The following is an 18,339-nucleotide window of genomic DNA, read 5'->3' as shown; positions in this document are numbered from 1 at the left end:
CGGTGCTTACAAAATGTCAAAGCCACCTCCAGCACCATGATCCTGGGAATAGGGCCATTCTTACTTAACAAAAACCCTTTTCTACGGCCATATATAGAATAAGTTAAACAGGAATTAAAATCTAATTAAAAATCCAGATTCCTAAATTATCTTTTTAAAAAAAATTGTGTATAGGGGATCAAACCTAGGGCCTTAGGCAACACAAGCACTCTCTCATTGAGCCACATGGATCCTAGGTCCTCACATTCCTGAAGTTTTATTATTTGTTTTTATTTTCTCCCCCACACCTTGTTTATTTTGGGGCACACCTGTTGGTACTCAGGGGTAACACCTGGCTCTGCTCTGAGACACCACTCCTCGAAGGCTTGGCAGACAGATGGGATGCTGGGGATTAAACCTGGTCAGCTGCATGCAAAGCAAATGTCCTCTCTACTGTGCTATATTGCTCTAGCCTCCAAAATATGTTTTCTATCTGAGTCACATCTCTGATTCCCTCTGTTTACCATTTTAATAACACGAGAGTAAGTCTTACAATAGTCCCTCACCTTCTCAGAGTACTTTATAGGTTAAAAAAATAAAAGGGCTGTTTTCTGTGGTCTAACATTACTGGGTTCTAAATATCAATCAACCGTGTCAGGAAATCAGAGCATAGCTTTATTATCCCTACTCATCATAAGAGGACAGCAAGGTCTAGGAGAGGAACAGTTCAAGACTGCAAGGACAGAATTGAGACATTTTCCCAAATCCCCAGTCTCTCTAGTACCCACAGTCTCCTGAAGATCCTTCCTTTTGATACCTATGAACTATGGAAAGAGTTCATAATTACATCGAGGGAACCATCTCTTGTTTGTTTACTTATCCCATCCACAACTCAGCAAATGTGCCCTCCTTGGATATATTGTGAGAGAAGGAAACAGCAACAGAACTGAATGTGAATGGAAGCAAAGGTTCAGAACTGGAGGGAAACTCAGAAAAGAAGTATGTTTGAGAGGAAGGAGGGCAAGGAGACAGAAGGGAAGCAGTTTGCTCAGAGACAGGGAAACAGATATGAACAAGTCACATGTGAGCGGGCCAGTAACCCAGAAATGAAGATGGGGAGCAGCATGCAATAAGTGTGGTTCCTGCCTTCACTTATGGACTCTTTAAGCTCATGAAATCATGCAACATTCTTCCCTAAAGCGAACCAGAGTGCTCCTTTTAACAGAAAAAGGTTTGGTTAAGAGCATCTTAAATTCTAGTGTGTGGAAAAATTTAAGGACTGGGATGCTGCCAGAGAGAATGTAAGATTTTGGGAATGAAGAAAGTGAGTAAGTAGAGCTCTTTGAAAGCTGCTTGCTGGCATGATTCCCTTGGTTCCACTCCATCTTCCCCACCCCATTTCTTTTGTGTTCATCTCTAAATTTTGGCATTACTAATCCCCTTATTTTGCTTTCTTGCTGACCTGCTGCAACTTTGGGCTGACTTTTGCCTTTGGTTCCCCCCACCTGCTCTGTTTGCTCTCTTGAGACTGTTGATTTCATAATCCCTAACCTGACCATTGCCTCAATATTTCCTTCTAGTCTTTCCTTTGCCACATCTTATATGTATCCTAAACAGCACAGACAAACATTATGCTACTTGTTTGCATCACACTTGTGGATAATGCAAACAGGTCATGTACATTGAACCTGAATAATATATTCTGTACAATTCAGTCTTTGAATCAAAAACAGAACCTTATTTTACTTCCTGGTAATTTTCCACTTTGCCCAATTTTACTCTGTTTCTTCCTGATGACATCATATGGGCATGAGCTCACATACAAAACCTTAGCACAACACAGGCTTATTTTGTAACCTCTTCCCATTTTTTGTTACTGTTGTCAAGAATCAAACTCAAGACCTCATACTGTGTTCATGACCTATGCTCCAGATCAAAATTTTCCTTCCTTCCTTCCTTCCTTCCTTCCTTCCTTCCTTCCTTCCTTCCTTCCTTCCTTCCTTCCTTCCTTCCTCTCTCCCTCCCTCCCTTCCTTCTTCTCTCCCTCCCTCTCTTCCTTCTGTCCTCTATCCCTCTCTCTCCCTCCTTCCCTCTCTTCCATCCTTCCTTCCTTCCTCCCTTTCTTCCTCCCTCCCTCCCTTCCTTCCTCCCTCCCTTCCTTCCTCCCTCCTTCCCTCCCTCCCTCTCTTCCTTCCTTCCTCCCTTCCTTCCTCTCTCCCTTTCTTCCTCCCTCCCTCCCTTCCTCCCTCGGTCCCTCTTTCCTTCCTCCCTTCTTTCCTTCCTCTCTCCCTCCCTCTCTTCTTTCCTTCCTTCCCTCCTTCCTTCCTCTCTCCCTCCCTCTCTTCTTTCCTTCCTTTCTCTCTCCCTCTCTCCCTCCTTCCCTCTCTTCCATCCTTCCTTCCTCCCTCCCTCCCTTTCTCTCTTCCTTCCTTTCTTCCTCCCTCCCTCCTTTCTTTCTTTCCTTCCTTCCTTCCTCTCTTCCTTCCTTCCTCCCTTCCTTCCTTCCTCCTCCCTCCCTCCCTTGCTCCCTCCCTCCTTCTTCCCTTCCTTCCTCTCTCCCTCCCTCTCTTCCTTCCTTCCTTCCTCTCTCCCTCTTTCTCCCTCCTTCCCTCTCTTCTATCCTTCCTCCCTCCCTCCCTTTCTCTCTTCCTTCCTTTCTTCCTCCTTCCCTCCCTCCTTTCTTTTCTTTCTCCCTCCCTTCCTTCCTCCCTCCTTTCTTTTCTTTCCCTTTCTTTCTCTTTCTCCCTCCCTCCCTCCCTCCTTTCCTTCCTTCCTTCCTTCCTTCCTTCCTTCCTTCCTTCCTTCCTTCCTTCCTTCCTTCCTTCCTTCCTTCCTTCCTTCCTCTTTCTGATGTTCATGCCTTACTCCTGTCTTTTCATTTTTAAGAGGTCAGTGAAGCACTTGAAGTAGAACTATTCCCATTAGCACTGGAAAGAAGACTTACATGCAATTTATATTTAAGAAATCAAGTGATAACAGAGCCCCTCTAGGGATATAGCTCAACCCAGTTTTTCACATATGACAATCAAATCCTACATAGGCTTGCTTAGTACAACAAGTAATTAGTGCAGAGCTAGAATGAGTTCTTGCTCATCCTCTGCTCTTTTCCCTGGTCTGGTTGTTTGTTTTCTAGGGAGAGAAACAAATAGTAGCGAGGTCATAACCTTAGATGACAGAAATCACAGTTCACAGTGTTACTCTAGGGCAGTGCTTCTCGATTATTTTCTGTCATGCCCCCCTAGGAAGAAAACATTTTTCATGCCCCCCCCCGCATGACTGTAAATAGTATCTTTATTAAAAAAACTTTAACCTGCAAAACAAAAATATATAAAATAATTTGAGCTGATTTTTTAATCAGAGGCGATGTCTGGATTAATGGCTACAATGAGCATGTTTTGTTTGAAGTGGGATTTGAAGCAGGACACAGCGACTCTCAGCTCCAGAGACAAACAGAGTCATAAACACGGGGCTTAGCTTGGTATGACAGTGTTTGCCGAGGTCAAATGCAGCCCCCCTTTATGGAGCCTTGTGCCCCCCCCCAGGAGGCTCACCCTACTGTTTGAGAACCACTTCTCTAGAGGTACTAAAGCTGTCCAACCCCCACCCTAAGGATACAGACACCTACCTGCAGGGAAGGTACTGCCCTGTCAACAGCCAACGTAATGCCCCCAACGATGGATGATATGGGGCTGGGCAGAGGCTTCAGCAAACCTCAGGTGTATACAAAGACATTTAGTCAGAGGGGCTTCCTTCTGCTTCCCAACAATGCCAAGCCCAATTTCAACCCACAGAGGCAGAGATGGAGACAAGAACAAAGGGAAAGAAATCATCACCATGACTATATTCAAATCTGATCAGAGCTGAGGCTACATTTAAGGAACCTGTGGGAGGATAAAAATATCTCCGTTTTACCTGTGTTTGCACGCGCACCCACTCTGCTGCTGCACTGAGGAGCATCTCTTGTGGGAAAACTAGGGAATGGGGGACACAAGCTGAGCACTGCCAGGTCCTCTTTCTTTCACCCTCTCTGTTTCACTCTCCTGGTTCTGGCTCAGCATTCCCATAGACACTGACCTCCTGGCTCATTAAATTCCCGAGCAGTCAAAATGGGTATTTAACAGAAGACAATGCAAATCGAAACCAAATTTTAATTTTTAAAAATGATCAAGACATCTATTTTTATTCATGTAAAAAGGAGTTGACATCATGTTTCAGATTATTTTTCCTAGAATCAGTTGTCACATCATGCCCACTATTACTGCCACCATCTATTGGAATTTTCCAGCCCAAGATAAGATTTTGGGGTGTGTATAGGGGCTAGTGGGGCAGTTAGGGTTATCACCAGAGTGCTCAGGAACTAGCTCTGTGCTTAGGAGTGCTTCCTAGCAGTGCTCAGGAGAACATACATATGTAAGGCCTGGGATTGAACCAGCATGAATAAGGCAAGTGCCTTCCCACCTGGACTAGCTCTTCACTCTGAAGGATGAGATTTTTCAATAGTGCAAGTCAAAGGGATGGATAAGGGAAGAATAGCCAGGAAAGGACTAAGTTGGAAGGCCTGGGGATATGGCTTGGTGGTACAGCAATTGTCTTGCGGGAGTGAGTTTTTAAAAACACATTAACAATGATGGCGTTCTTGGCCTTGATCCCCAACATCACTAGTTTATAATTTCTGGTATCCTGTAACCAATTGTAAGATCTGTTTTCTCACTCCCTCCATACCGACTCCATCCATATTGAGTACCACTCTGCTACCAAGGGTAGACTCCTGGCATCATCACAACAACAGGAAAGAAAAGAGGAAAAAAAAAATCAATGGATAAAGTTGGAACGTGGCCTGCAGGAGCTCTATGGCAGGACTACAGGTGAGGCAGCTGGGCAGTGAGTGGGCCATGTGCCAAGCACCAGGTAGTGCTTCCAGATCAGCCCTCAGGCACAGCCACTTCCTCAGTGAATTTTTCAGCCCCAAGAAAAGGAAGTGGTTTGTGCAAAATTAGTAGGCAAGGGTTGGAGACAGCAGCAGATGTGCATTTGCCAAGGCACTGCCAATTTCTGGAAATTACTGTGGCTTTGTGCCAAGATAGATGTGGCACAGAGAGAAGGAGGAGTGGGAGAGAGGTTTGGCCAACTGGCCCTTGGATCCTGTGTTTTTATTAGACACTACAATTTATTCTCTAATGCTAACAGAGAATAATTTTATAATAAATGTGATTTTTTTTTAGTTTCACAATATTACAATCAGAAGTTAAACCAAGGAGTTGGTAGAAATTAGCACCATAAGTAATATTTTAAGATGATAAAACTGGATACTATATTTTGTTTGTGTGTGCTTGTTTTGGTTTTTGTGCCATACCTAACGGTGCTCAGGGTTTACTCCTGGTTCAGCACTAAGGCTTGAGGATCAATATAGAGGCTGGGGATTGAACCCAGATTGACTGTGTGCAAGGCAAGAGCCTTCCTTGCTCTATCTTTATTCTGACCACAACATTGAGTATAACTTGAAATTTAACGTTATTGTAATTTACTGATTTATCCTGAGCTGTTTACAAGTGATCCTCTCTTTCTTTAATGTTTTCTTGTGTATTTCTTAAAATTAATACATTACTCTATTTGAAAACTGAGATTAAGTTACCTGTTTGTCTTAGTAATAATGTAAAAAGATATTCCCAAGATAGGAGGATGCTTTCCTTGCATGTAGCAGACCTGGGTTTGATTCTGACATTCCATATAGTCCTACAAGCCTGCCAGGAGTGATTTTTTTTAAACTTTATTGATTGATTGATTGATTGGTGGGCCATACTCAGCAGTGTTCAGGGGTCGCTCCTGGCTCCACGCTCAGAAATCGCTCCTGACAGGCATGGGGGACCATATGGGACTTGAACCACCATCCTTCTGCATGCAAGGCAAACACCTTACCTCCATGCTATTTCTTCGATCCCGAGATTACAAATGTTATGCTAGAGTCATCAAGAAATAAAATTTACAGAGAGAAAAATCATTCTCAGTGATGGATTACTTCCTTTTGAATATCAGGATCCATAAATGCAATTCAAGTTTTAAAATTAATTAAGAGAAAGAAGAAAGGGGCCAGAGAGATAGCATGGAGGTAAGGTATTTGCCTTACATGCAGAAGGACGGTGATTTGAATCCTGGCATCCCATATGGTCCCCTGAGCCTGCCAGGAGCAATTTCTGAGCATAGAGCCAGGAGTAACCCCTGAGCACTGCCGGGTGTGACCCCCCCCCCCAAAAAAAAAAGAGAGAGAGAGAGAAAGAAGAAAGAAGAAATAGGGCTTTTGGTGGTAGAAGGGTACTAGAACATCAGTGGGATGTAGTGAGGGGTGTAGTGGGGGTGTACACATAGAAATATAAAACTATGTGTCTGTTGGTGGTGGGAAATGAATACTAGTCAAGGGATGGATTTTGGAACATTCTATAAAATGTAACCATCAACAACCTTTTAATTATATTTCATGATGATTCAATTAAAATTATATTCCTAAAATTTTATAGTAAACAATAATTAATTAAAAATAAAAATGAATAAAGATGTCTCATTTTCAGAGCTGTAGACTATTAACTTAAAAAAGAACACATTTTTAAAAGTTTCAAATATATCTTAATATAAAGGTTAAAAATTTCTCCATAGCTCCTAAAACTCTTTAATAAATGTCATTTATTGTTATAGGTATTATGAATTGAGAATAGAATCAACATTTTCTGACAAAAGCCTACCTTGCCATATGAAACAAACCAATAGCTGAACATTTACCTAAAATGTCTTTAAAAATTAGATAGTCGTGGCTAGAGAGATAGCATGGAGATAAGGCATTTGCCTTTCATGGAGAAGGTCGGTGGTTCGAATCCCGGCATCCCATATGGTCCCCCGTGCCTACCAGGGGTGATTTCTGAGCATAGAGCCAGGAGTAACCCCTGAGCGCTGCCAGGTGTGACCCAAAAACCAAAATAAAATAAAATAAAAATAAAAATTAGATAGTGATATGCGGATGTCTTTAAGTATTAAAAGCATAATAATAAATGCACAAGGAGCCAGAAAGTTACTATCACAGATGCTTTTCTTCCATGTATTTGGGTTCAATCTCCAAGATCCCATATGGACCCCTGAGCTTGCCAGGAGTGATTCTTGAGTACAAGGTTATACATAACCCATAAACACCATAAAGTGTGGTCCCAAACAAAACCAAACCTAGGGGCCAGCAAGGTGGTGCTAGAGGTAAGGTGTCTGCCTTGCAAGCGCTAGCCAAGGAAGGACCGCGGTCCGATCCCCCAGCATCCCATATGGTCCCCCCAAACCAGGGGCAATTTCTGAGCGCTTAGCCAGGAGTAACCCCTGAGCGTCAAACGGGTGTGGCCCGAAAAACCAAAAAAAAAAAAAAAAAAAAAACCTAAACAAATACAAGTATTGCAAGAAGATAGGAAGTAGGTTTAAAAAGGTAACAGTGACTGCTACTGTTCTTTTTATATTTTCCAAATTTCCATTATTAGCATCTTACTTGTTTAATCAGAAGTTTGTTTGTTTGTTTGGTTGGTTTTTGGGCCACACCCGGCGGTGCTCAGGGGTTACTCCTGGCTGTCTGCTCAGAAATAGCTCCTGGCAGGCACGGGGGACACCGGGATTCGAACCAATCACCTTAGGTCCTGGATCAGCTGCTTGCAAGGCAAACGCCATTGTGCTATCTCTCCGGGCCCTAATCAGAAGTTTTTAATCTAAGATTTTCATTAATTTGGTCTCCTCCCCCCTTTCAATCTCAATTTCACATCTATAATTGAGGACAATAACAGAATCCACCTCATAGAACAGATGAGATGATTATGTGAGATAATACAGATGTCACATACTTACTAGCTACACTATGAAAACTTGTGACCTATCAAATTTTTGGAAAATAAATCAGAATATGGAGGGAGGTCAATACTGGTAGTAGGATTGGCCCTGATTTACTATATGTTTGAAAACCAACTTTGAAGGACTTTGTAAATCACAATGGTTTCAATAAAATAAAGCAGAATACATACATTATATATATATATATATATATTTATATATATATATGCCGATGTACCAAATATATATGTGAAATCAAAGGACATAAAAAGAAAAGGCAGAAAGCTAGGGAGCCGACTCGAAACTGTGCATTTTGCAACCAGGTCAAGGACTATGCTCACCTCCCTCACATCCCCATATCTCAAGTGTACCAGCTAGCCCAGATAGGCCAAGGTCCTGGCTAGGCCCTAGAGGACCCCATCCCTGGTCCCACAAAGTCAACTGCTCAAAACTATGCCTTTATTCACTAACAAATTCTTTCAAACCTTTCAAGAGAACCTAATACCAATACTTTTCAGGCTCTTCCAGGAAACTGAAGAAACAGAAACACTCCCAAATAGTTTTTATGAAGCTAACATCACCTTGATATCAAAACCAGACAGAAATGCTGCAAAAAAAAAAAAAGAAAAAGAAAATTACAGACCAATATCCCTGATGAATACAGATACAAAGATTCTCAATAAAATCCTGGCAAATAGAATACAATGCCTCATCAAGAAGGTCATACACCATAACCAAATAGGTTTCATTCCAGGAATGCAAGGATGATTTAACATATGTAAATCAATCAACATAATTCACCATATCAACAAAAGGAAAAATAAAAACCATCTAATCATATCAATAGATGCAGAGAAAGCATTTGATAAGGTTCCAACATTCATTCATGATAAAAACTCAACAAAATGGGAATGAAAGAAACTTTTCTCAATACAGTTAAGGGCATTTACCACAAGCCAATGGCAAATATTAATCTCAATGGAGATAAACTAAAAGCCTTTCCTCTAAAATCTGGTACAAGACAAGGATACCCTTCTCACCACTCCTACTTAATATAGTACTGAAAGTACTTGCCATAGCAATTAGGCAAGAAAAAGATATCAAAGGCATCCAGATAGGAAAGGAAGAAGTCAAGCTCTCACTGTTTGCAGATAACATGATACTATATTTAGAAAATCATAAGGACTCTACCTAAAAGCTTCTAGAAGCAACAGATTCATATAGCAAAGTGTCAGATTACAAATTAATATGCAAAAATCAATAGCCATATTATACATAAATAATAATAGAGAAGAAATGGGCATTACAAAAAAATTCCCATTCACATTAGTGCCTAAGAAACTCAAATACCTTAGAGTCAACATAACTAAAGAGGTGAAGGACCTATACAAAGAAAACTACAAAACAGTGCTTCAAGATTAAAAGAGGACACAAGGAAATGGAGACACATATCTTATTCATGATTTGGGAGGATTAACATAATTAACATCATTTGGCAATACTACCAAAGCATTGTACAGGTTTAATACAACTCCTATAAGGATACCCATGGCATTCTTCAAAGAAGTGGATCAAACACTCCTGAAATTCATTTGGAACAATAAACACCATGAATAGCTAAAGCAACCCTTAGGAAAAAAGAAGATGGGAGACATCACTTTCCCCTACTTTAAATTGTACCACAAATCAATGGTCATTAAAATAGCATCTTAATGGAATAAAGAGAGACCCTCATATCAATGGAATAAACTTGAGTATTCAGAGGATGACCCCCAGACATACAATCAATTAATCTTTACAAAGGGGCAAGAAATGCAAAATGGAGCACAGACTATCCAAACAAGTGGAAGTGGAGATAAACAGATGGGACTATATTAAGCTGAGAAGCTTCTGCATCTCAAAGGAAATAGTGACTAGGATACAAAGACCACCCACAAAATGGGAGAAACTACCTAGTACCTATCAGATAAGGGGCTAATATAAAAGATATACAAGGTACTGAAAGAACCTAACAAGAAAAAGCATCTAACCCATCAGAAAATGGGGAGAAGAAATGAACAGACACTTCCTCAAAGAAGAAATACACGGAGTCGCAGAGATAGCATGAAGATAGGGCATTTGCCTTGCATGCAGAAGGATGGTGGTTCAAATCCCGGCATCCCATATGGTTCCCTGAGCCTGCCAGCAGCGATTTCTGAGCATAGAGCCAGGAGTAACCACTGAGCGCTGCCGGGTGTGCCCCAGAAAACAAAGAAACAGAAGAAGGAGAAGGAAGAGTGGAGGGGAGAAGGAGGAGGTGGAGGAGAAGGAGAAGAAGAAAGAAGGAGGAGGAGGAGGAGGAGGAGGAGGAGGAGAAGAAGAAGAAGAAGAAGAAGAAGAAGAAGAAGAAGAAGAAGAAGAAGAAGAAGAAGAAGAAGAAGAAGAAGAAGAAGAAGAAGAAGAAGAAGAAGAAGAAGAGGAAATACAGATTGTCAAAAGGCACATGAAAAATTGTTCCACATCACTAATCATCACAGGGAGATGCAAATCAAAATTAAGAGGTACCATCTCATATCAGAGACTGGCACAAATTACAAAGAACAAGAACAATCAGTGCTGGTGGGGATGTGGAAAGAAAGGAACTCTTATTCACTGCTGGTGAGAGTGCTGTCTAATCCATTCTTTATGGAAAATAATATGGCAATTCATCAAAAAACTGAAAATTGAGCTACCATATGATCCAGCTATACCACTCCTAGGAATATACCCTAGGAACACAGAGGAACACAAAAATACAATACAAAAATGCCGTCTGCACACCTATCTTCACTGCAGCTCTATTTATAATAGCCAAAATCTGGAAACAACCCAGATGCCTAACAATAAATGAGTGGCTAACGAAACTGTGGTATATTTACACAATGAAATACTATGCAGTCATCAGAAAAAATTAAGTCATGAAATTTTCCTATATACAGATGGACATGGAAACTATTATGCTGAGTCAAAGGGAGAGAGATAGACACAGAATAATCTCATTCATCTGTGGGATTTTAAAAGATTTTTGCAGTTTATTTATTTATTAATTGACTGGTTTGGAGGCCACACCTGGCGATGCTCAGGGTTTACTCCTGGTCCTGTGATCATAAATCGTTCCTGGCAATCTCAGGGGACCATATGTGTTGCCAGAAATCAACGTGGGTTCGTCCTGGGTTTGCTGCATGCAAGGCAAATGCCCTACCTCTGTGCTATCTCTCTGGTGCCCATCTGTGGGATTTAAGAAAAATAAAAGACAGTATTGTAATAATACCCAGAGGCAATTGAGATGAGAGCTGGAAGGACCAGCCCATGATACAAAATTTACCCCAAAGAGTGGTGAGTGCAGTTAGAGAAATAGCTACACTAACAACTATCATGACTATAGATAGCTAGTGAGAGAAATAGAATACCTCTCTTGAATATAGCAGGGGTGAAGGAGGAGAGAGATGGGGGGGTATTGGTGGTGGGAAGGTTGCACTGGTGAAGAGGGGTGTTATTTTATGGCTGAAACTACAAACATGTTTGCAATCATGGTGCTTAAAAATATTATAATATATATACATATATAGTCAAGGCTATTTACAATAAGCCCATGACAGATATGAAAAAAAAACACATGTCATTTAACCCCCTGGTCAGAACCTCTTTTAAGTGCATGATATTAGTTGCCAGAATTTTCTTTACTTCATCATATCTCACAGAGAAGATACTCTGACATTTTGACTCTAGTCACCAAACACAACAACACACAAAAAAGCACCTCTGGGGTGCAAAAGTCATGATAAGAAAGTAACACAGAACCCACCAGGTTTAGTGAATGAAGATGGTAACTCTCAAGACTCAACCAGTAATAAACAATTATATGACCTATCTGCTAAGGACTTTAGAGAGGAAATGCTGGGGATGTTTAATGAAACAGACAATCAATAAAACACAAGAGGATATGAGAGCAGAAATGAGAAAACTACAAGTAGATATGACAGAACTAAAGAATTTGTTAGGTAAAATGAAAAAACTCATTGGAAGATCTTAGCAATAGAGTAACAATAGCTGAGGACAAATTCAAGATGCAGAAAACCTCCAGACAATAGCAGAAGAAAGAAAAAAGATTCAAAATAAATGAACAGTACACAAGAGAACTCTGGGATAAATTCAAGGGGAACAACATAAGAATCATCAACATCCTGGAAAAACAGGAAGGCAATCCTCTTGAAGAAGCAACAGTTAAAGTTATTGCTGTGGAGAAGTACCCAGAAATGGAGAACACATGCATCCAGATCTAAAAAACCAGAAGGGTATACCAGGTAAAAGAGTTCCAAATAAAAATACTCCAAAAATTATCCTAATCGGAATGATAAAAGCCATATACAGAGAGAGAATACAAAAGCAGCAAAAATCAAAGAAATAACTGATATATTGTGACATGTCATCATAGAAGCATCAATAAAATTCACAGTAGATTTATTATACAAAACCCTATGACTAAAAGACAGCAATGGGATTGGTTAAAAATGTCAATAAAATAATCACCTCACCAAGATACTTTTTTCTAACTATTTTACTTTAATATTTTCAAGGTTTACTCATATTGTAGCATCATCAATACTTGTATATAAGATTATATGTAAAGATTTTTCATTCTTACTGTTTTCATTTGCATTTCTTGATAATAAGTGATGATGAATACTATCTTGCAGTCCATATGTCATCTTCACGAGCTTATTCATCTCCTCTCCCTGTTTGTAATGGGGTTATTTTTAATAGGATTTAATGGGATTTGTATTTTTTTCTGTTCTTGAGATTTCTGAGTACTTCATATTTCTTGGATATTAGTCTTTCATCTGATGTTTGTGTGCAAATATTTTCTTTCATTCAGTAGAATGCCTTCATTTTAGTCTGTTTCTTTTGCCTTACAAAACCTTTTAAATTTGATGTCATTCCATTTGTTTATTATTATATTTGTTTTTTTGGGGGGGCCACACCCGTTTGACACTCAGGGGTTACTCCTGGCTAGGCGCTCAGAAATCGCCCCTGGCTTGGGGGGACCATATGGGACGCCGGGGGATCAAACCGCGGTCCGTCCTATGCTAGCGCTTGCAAGGCAGACACCTTACCTCTAGCACCACCTTCCCGGCCCCTATTATTATATTTGTTAACTTTCCAATGGCATTAAATCACTGAAGACACCTCTGAGGCTCATTTATTTTTCAAAATATCCTGAAGGGTTTTTTTTTTCCTGTGTTTCTTAAGGTACTTTATGGTTTCTGGTCTTATTTTGAGATCTTCAATTCCTTTTGAATTAATTTCTGTGAATACTGTGAAATGTAGATCCAGTTTCATTTTTTGACACATGGCTATCCACTTTTCCAAACACATTTGTTGAAGAGAAAGCCCTTACTTGATGTTAAGTGTCCAACTCCTTTTTCAGAGGATAACTACCCGTAAATCTGAGGTTTTGTCTCTGGGGTCTAAATTATGTCCAAAGTGCTACTTTACACAGCCAGAATGTCATTCAAATTTGAAGAAAATATGGATAAGCAACGGCTGAGGAATGTCATAGACTAAAAGCTATTCTATTGTGAAAGATTCGTAATTCACTTTGGTCACAATAAAAATTTTCTAAAAAAAGGAACTATGGGGGCTACTTTAAGAAAAGTCAAATCTGGATCTAAGCAATAGCACAGTGATAGGGAGCTTGCCTTGCACTCAGCCAACCTGGACAGACTGGGTTCTATCTTCGGCATCCCATATCGTCCCCAAGTCTGCCAGGATCAGTTTCTGAACACAGAGCCAGAATAACCCCTGAGCATCAGCAGGTGTGGCTCAAAACCCCAAACACTTACCCCCCCCCCCCATAAAAAGACAAGTCAAGGGGCCGGAGAGATAGCATGGAGGTAAGGTGTTTGCCTTTCATGCAAAAGATCATCAGTTGGAATCCTGGTGTCCCATATGGTCACCCGTGCCTGCCAGGAGCAATTTCTGAGCATGGAGCCAGGAGTAACCCCTGAGCACTGTCGGGTGTGTCCCAAAAACCACACACACACACAAAAAAAGTCAAATTCATAAACACACAAAACTTCTGAAGAAAGATGGCAAAAACTTACTTTCATAATAATCTCACGCAATTCAACAGCTTAAATGCATCAATTGACACGAATGGAAGAATGGATTAGAATATTGAATTCAATCTTCTCTGCTTACAAGAGACACATTTGAACAGTAAGGGCAACAATGGACAAAATCAAAGGGTGAAACACAATATTTTAAACAAACAACCCCCACAAAAAGGCCAACGTAGCCATACTGGTATCAGACATTGACTTCAAGATTAAAACTATTATAAGAGACAAAGGGGGTCATTTTGGACCATACCCTACAATGGCCAAGGAATATTTTTGGCTCTGTATTCAGGAGGGAACCCTAGTTATGTTCAGGAAAATATATGGCACAGGGGACCATAAGTGGTACCAGGAACTGAACCAGCTTAGCTGTGTGCAAGGCAATTTCCTTAGTCCCTATACTTTCTCTCCAGCCCAACTTATTTTAAAGAAAGTAATAGAATTTCATGTATTTAGTCAAAAGTATAACCTGACCACTGCAGGGTGTGGGTCAAAATATTTCAAAAGTAATATAAAAGGGTGGGGCTGGAGTGGTGGTGCTAGAGGTAAGGCCTTGCAAGCACTAGCCTAGGATGAAGTGTGGTTCGATCCCCTGGCATCCCATATGGTCCCCCCCCCCCCAAGCCAGGAGCGATTTCTGAATGCATAGCCAGGAGTAACTCCTGAGCGTCAAAATGAGTGTGGCCCAAAAAACCAAAAAAACCAAACAAACAAAAAAAAAGTAATATAAAAGAAGACTGGAAGGATAGTACAGCAGGTAAGTCGCTTGCCTTGCAAACAACTGTTCATTCTCTGGCACATCATCTGATTCCCCAAGGCCACCAGGAGTGAACCCTGAGCACAGAGCCAGGAGTGAGCCCTAAACATTAGGGTATGACCTAACAACTAAAAAAAGAAAAAGTAGAGAAAGAAAATTGCATCTAAGAGAAGGCTATATTACAAAAGATCTTGCAAGGTAAGGGCCCATAAAGATAATATAATAGATAGGGCACTGGCCTTGCACACAGCAGACTTGGTCCAATCCCCTGTACTACAGATGGTCCTCTGAGATCAGCCTGGAGTTATCTCTGAGCTCATAAGTCAGGAGTAAGCTCTGAGTATTGTTGGATGTTTCCCCAAAACCAAATCAAATCTCACACACACACACACACACACACACACACACACACACACACACACACACACACACACACACACCCTCTCACCCAGAGGAGCAAAGAACTCATTTACACACACACACACACACACACACACACACACACACACACACACACACACACACACACACACACACACACACACACCCTGGGATAAAGACACCCAGAGGAGCAGAGAACTCATTTCTGGGTCCAGGGCTAAATTTTAATACAGAAGTAATTAAAGCCATTTTGGGAAAATAGATTTAGACTCTAGACTTTAAGGTACTTTAAAACACCTACAGTTTCCCTTGCTTTACATTGCTCTTTTTCCCAAGAGCAGTCTTGAGTTTTAACTTTTAAGGTAATGGTTCAAGATGTTACTCTATAACATATAAGATAGAACATTTTGAGTTGTACCAAGAATAGAAAATTGAAACTGGCACAGATCAATCATTTTTCACCTTTTTTGTGTGTCACTGTTTTGGAATGTGAATTTGACTTTGTGTTAGAGAGTAATCCAAGCCCATTATTTAATTATTCATTGGGGTAGTTTCCATTTCTACTCCCAACACAGAGCTGAAATTGCAGACTTCCAAAGGATCCTGCATGAGTCTCATCTAAGATGAGGATGACAAAGACAAACATCAATAAATATTAAATATTCATTTTCAATGTTAAAAAGTAATAAGTGTATGGGGTTAGTCATAATGGGAAGAAAAATAAATGCAGAATAATAAAATATTTGTGATTTTAAAAGTCAGTGTGTAGTTCCTCAATCCAAGGATGAATATTATAAAGGATGGAATTTAAAGGCTTATTTAGCTGCTTCCTTCAGAATATAAGCTCATTATATGGGTTCAGGTTTTCAGTACAAGTTTCTAAAAAGTTGTATATAAATCACTTGTATAAAAAGTCAACATTAGGGGCCAGAGACATAGTACAGGAAGTAAGGAAGGCACTTGCCTTGCATGTACTATTTTGGTTGATCCAATCATGTGGTCTCTCAGTAAGGCCAGGGGTCACCCTGAGCACAGGATCAGGAATACCCCTGAGCAGTGTGGTCCAATCCTCCCTCTGTCTACTCTCCCCTCCAACCCCCATAATATCTGTAAGTCTGATAGCAAAGTGAGGAATCCCTTTAAAATGCAAATGATGGCTTTTATTGAACTTTTTTTAAAGCTCATTTTTAATGGTTTTTTTTTTTTTTTTTTTTTGGAGGGGGCACATCTGGTATTACTCAGGGTTTACTCTTGGAACTTTGCTCAAGGATCACTCCTGGTGGTGCTGTGGGTGGGGATATGGGATGAGAGAGATTGAACCCAGGTCAGCCTCATGCAAGGCACAAATACCATACTATCTTTCCAACGCTAGCTCTTTTTTTTTTTTTTTTTTTTTGGTTTTTGGGCCACACCCGGCGGTGCTCAGGGGTTACTCCTGGCTGTCTGCTCAGAAATAGCTTCTGGCAGGCACGAGGGACCATATGGGACACCGGGATTTGAACCAACCATCTTTGGTCCTGGATTTGCTGCTTGCAAGGCAAATGCCGCTGTGCTATCTCTCCGGGCCCCCCAACGCTAGCTCTTATTTGAATTTTTTTCTTTTCTTTTCTTTTTTTATGGGGCGGGGGAGTGGGTCGCACTCAGCAATGCTTCAGGGGTTACTCCTGGCTCTGCACTCAGAAATCGCTCCTGGCAGGCTCAGGGGACTATAAGGGATACCTGGAATTGAACTAAGGTCCATCCAGGGTTGGTCACTTGTAAGGCAAACACTCCACCGCTGTACTATCTCCCCGACCTCAAATTTTCTTCTGATTTAATGTTTAGTATAAAGCCACTGGTCAACTCACTAGCAACTGCTTCACATCTTTTCAAAATAACTCTGCCTGAGTTGTAAATATGTTCTTAAAATTTTCCCTAGGTTTAGAGGCAATGAACCATGCTTGTTCAAAATATGAACAGAATAATAGCAACTATTTTTTTTTGGAGGGGAGGTGAATCATACTCAGTAATGCCAGAAGCTACTCTGACTTAGTGCTCTATGGGTGTTCAGGAGGACTATATGGTACTGAGATTGCTCCTAGCTCCCCCTTATGATAAGCATGTGCTCCAACTCTGAGTTATCTCTAAGCCCAACAATTAAGTTTTTGTTAACAAAGGTTTGAATAATTTTGTTTGTTTGTTTTTTGGGTGACTCTCAGGGGTTACTCTTGGCTATGTACTCAGAAATTGCTCCTGGCTTGAGGGACCATTTGGGATGCCAGGGGATAACCTGTGGTTCATCCTTACCGCTTGTGTCACCGCTTTGGTCCTGGGTTTGAATAATCTTATGAATAAACTCTAAGAACTTATGCATGACTTCATGACATTTATTTGCTAATATTAGAATGTCTCACCCCATCATTTTCTTTTCCTTTTTGTTTGTTAACTTTCGGATCATACCTGCCTGTGCTCAGGGTGACTCCTGGCTCTATGCTTAGGAATAACTCTTGACAAGATTCTGGGAATATGTAGTACTGGGGTTTGAACCTGGGTCAGCTGCATGCAAGGCAAGAGCCTAAATCCACTGTACTATCACTCTGGCCTCTCACCTGACAATTTTCTGGTAAATAATTGCTTACAATTGTCTGTGGATGTATGTCTAATTGATGTACATAGTTAAAACATAGCATGAAAGTCAATAAAATTGGGCAAGAAACAATGACTCTCTGAAGAAGCTATGAAAGGCAAATGACCCTTTTAGCCTAATAGGCAATAATTTGGAAAATAGTTTTATCATCATCATCATCATCATCATTTTATTATTTTGGTTTATGACCGCTCAACTGGAAGGACAGAGCCTAAATTTTGCTCTGTGCTTAGAGGTTGCTACCGGCTTTTGTGATTTCAACTTCCAAAAGGATTGAATAGAAAATAAAGATTACTGGGCCAGATTGATAGCACAGCAATAGGGCATTTGCCTTGCACTCTGCCAACCTGGCACAGACATAGGTTCTATCCCTGGCATCCCATATTGTTCCCCCAAGCCTGCCAGGAGCAATTTCTTTTCTTTTATTTTTTTTTAAGATTTTAATTTTAATCCAATGACAGATAACATGCAGGATCCAGAAATGTATTTGTTCTGTTTATCCTTTGCATGAATGTATTCTTTTTCTCTTTATTAATGTCTTTATGTATACAATTTGATTACAAACATGATTGTAGTTGGATTTCAGTCATATAAAGAACACCCCCCTTCACCAA

General features: G+C 40.4%; 1 protein-coding gene across 1 annotated transcript in view; it reads right to left on the bottom strand.

Moving 5' to 3' along the window:
• The window catches only part of MAP3K13 (mitogen-activated protein kinase kinase kinase 13), a 125,448-nt gene that overhangs the window by 67,282 nt on the left and 39,827 nt on the right, over positions 1-18,339 (bottom strand). Inside the window, exon 3 of the mRNA XM_049775823.1 lies at positions 3,605-3,731. The gene's annotated coding sequence lies outside the window, so the exon portion shown is untranslated. The remainder of the gene's footprint in view (positions 1-3,604; positions 3,732-18,339) is intronic.

The sequence above is a fragment of the Suncus etruscus genome, chromosome 6 (assembly GCF_024139225.1).
Source record: "Suncus etruscus isolate mSunEtr1 chromosome 6, mSunEtr1.pri.cur, whole genome shotgun sequence".
In the NCBI taxonomy this organism is placed as follows: domain Eukaryota; kingdom Metazoa; phylum Chordata; class Mammalia; order Eulipotyphla; family Soricidae; genus Suncus; species Suncus etruscus.
This window is presented reverse-complemented; position numbering and strand designations above follow the sequence as displayed.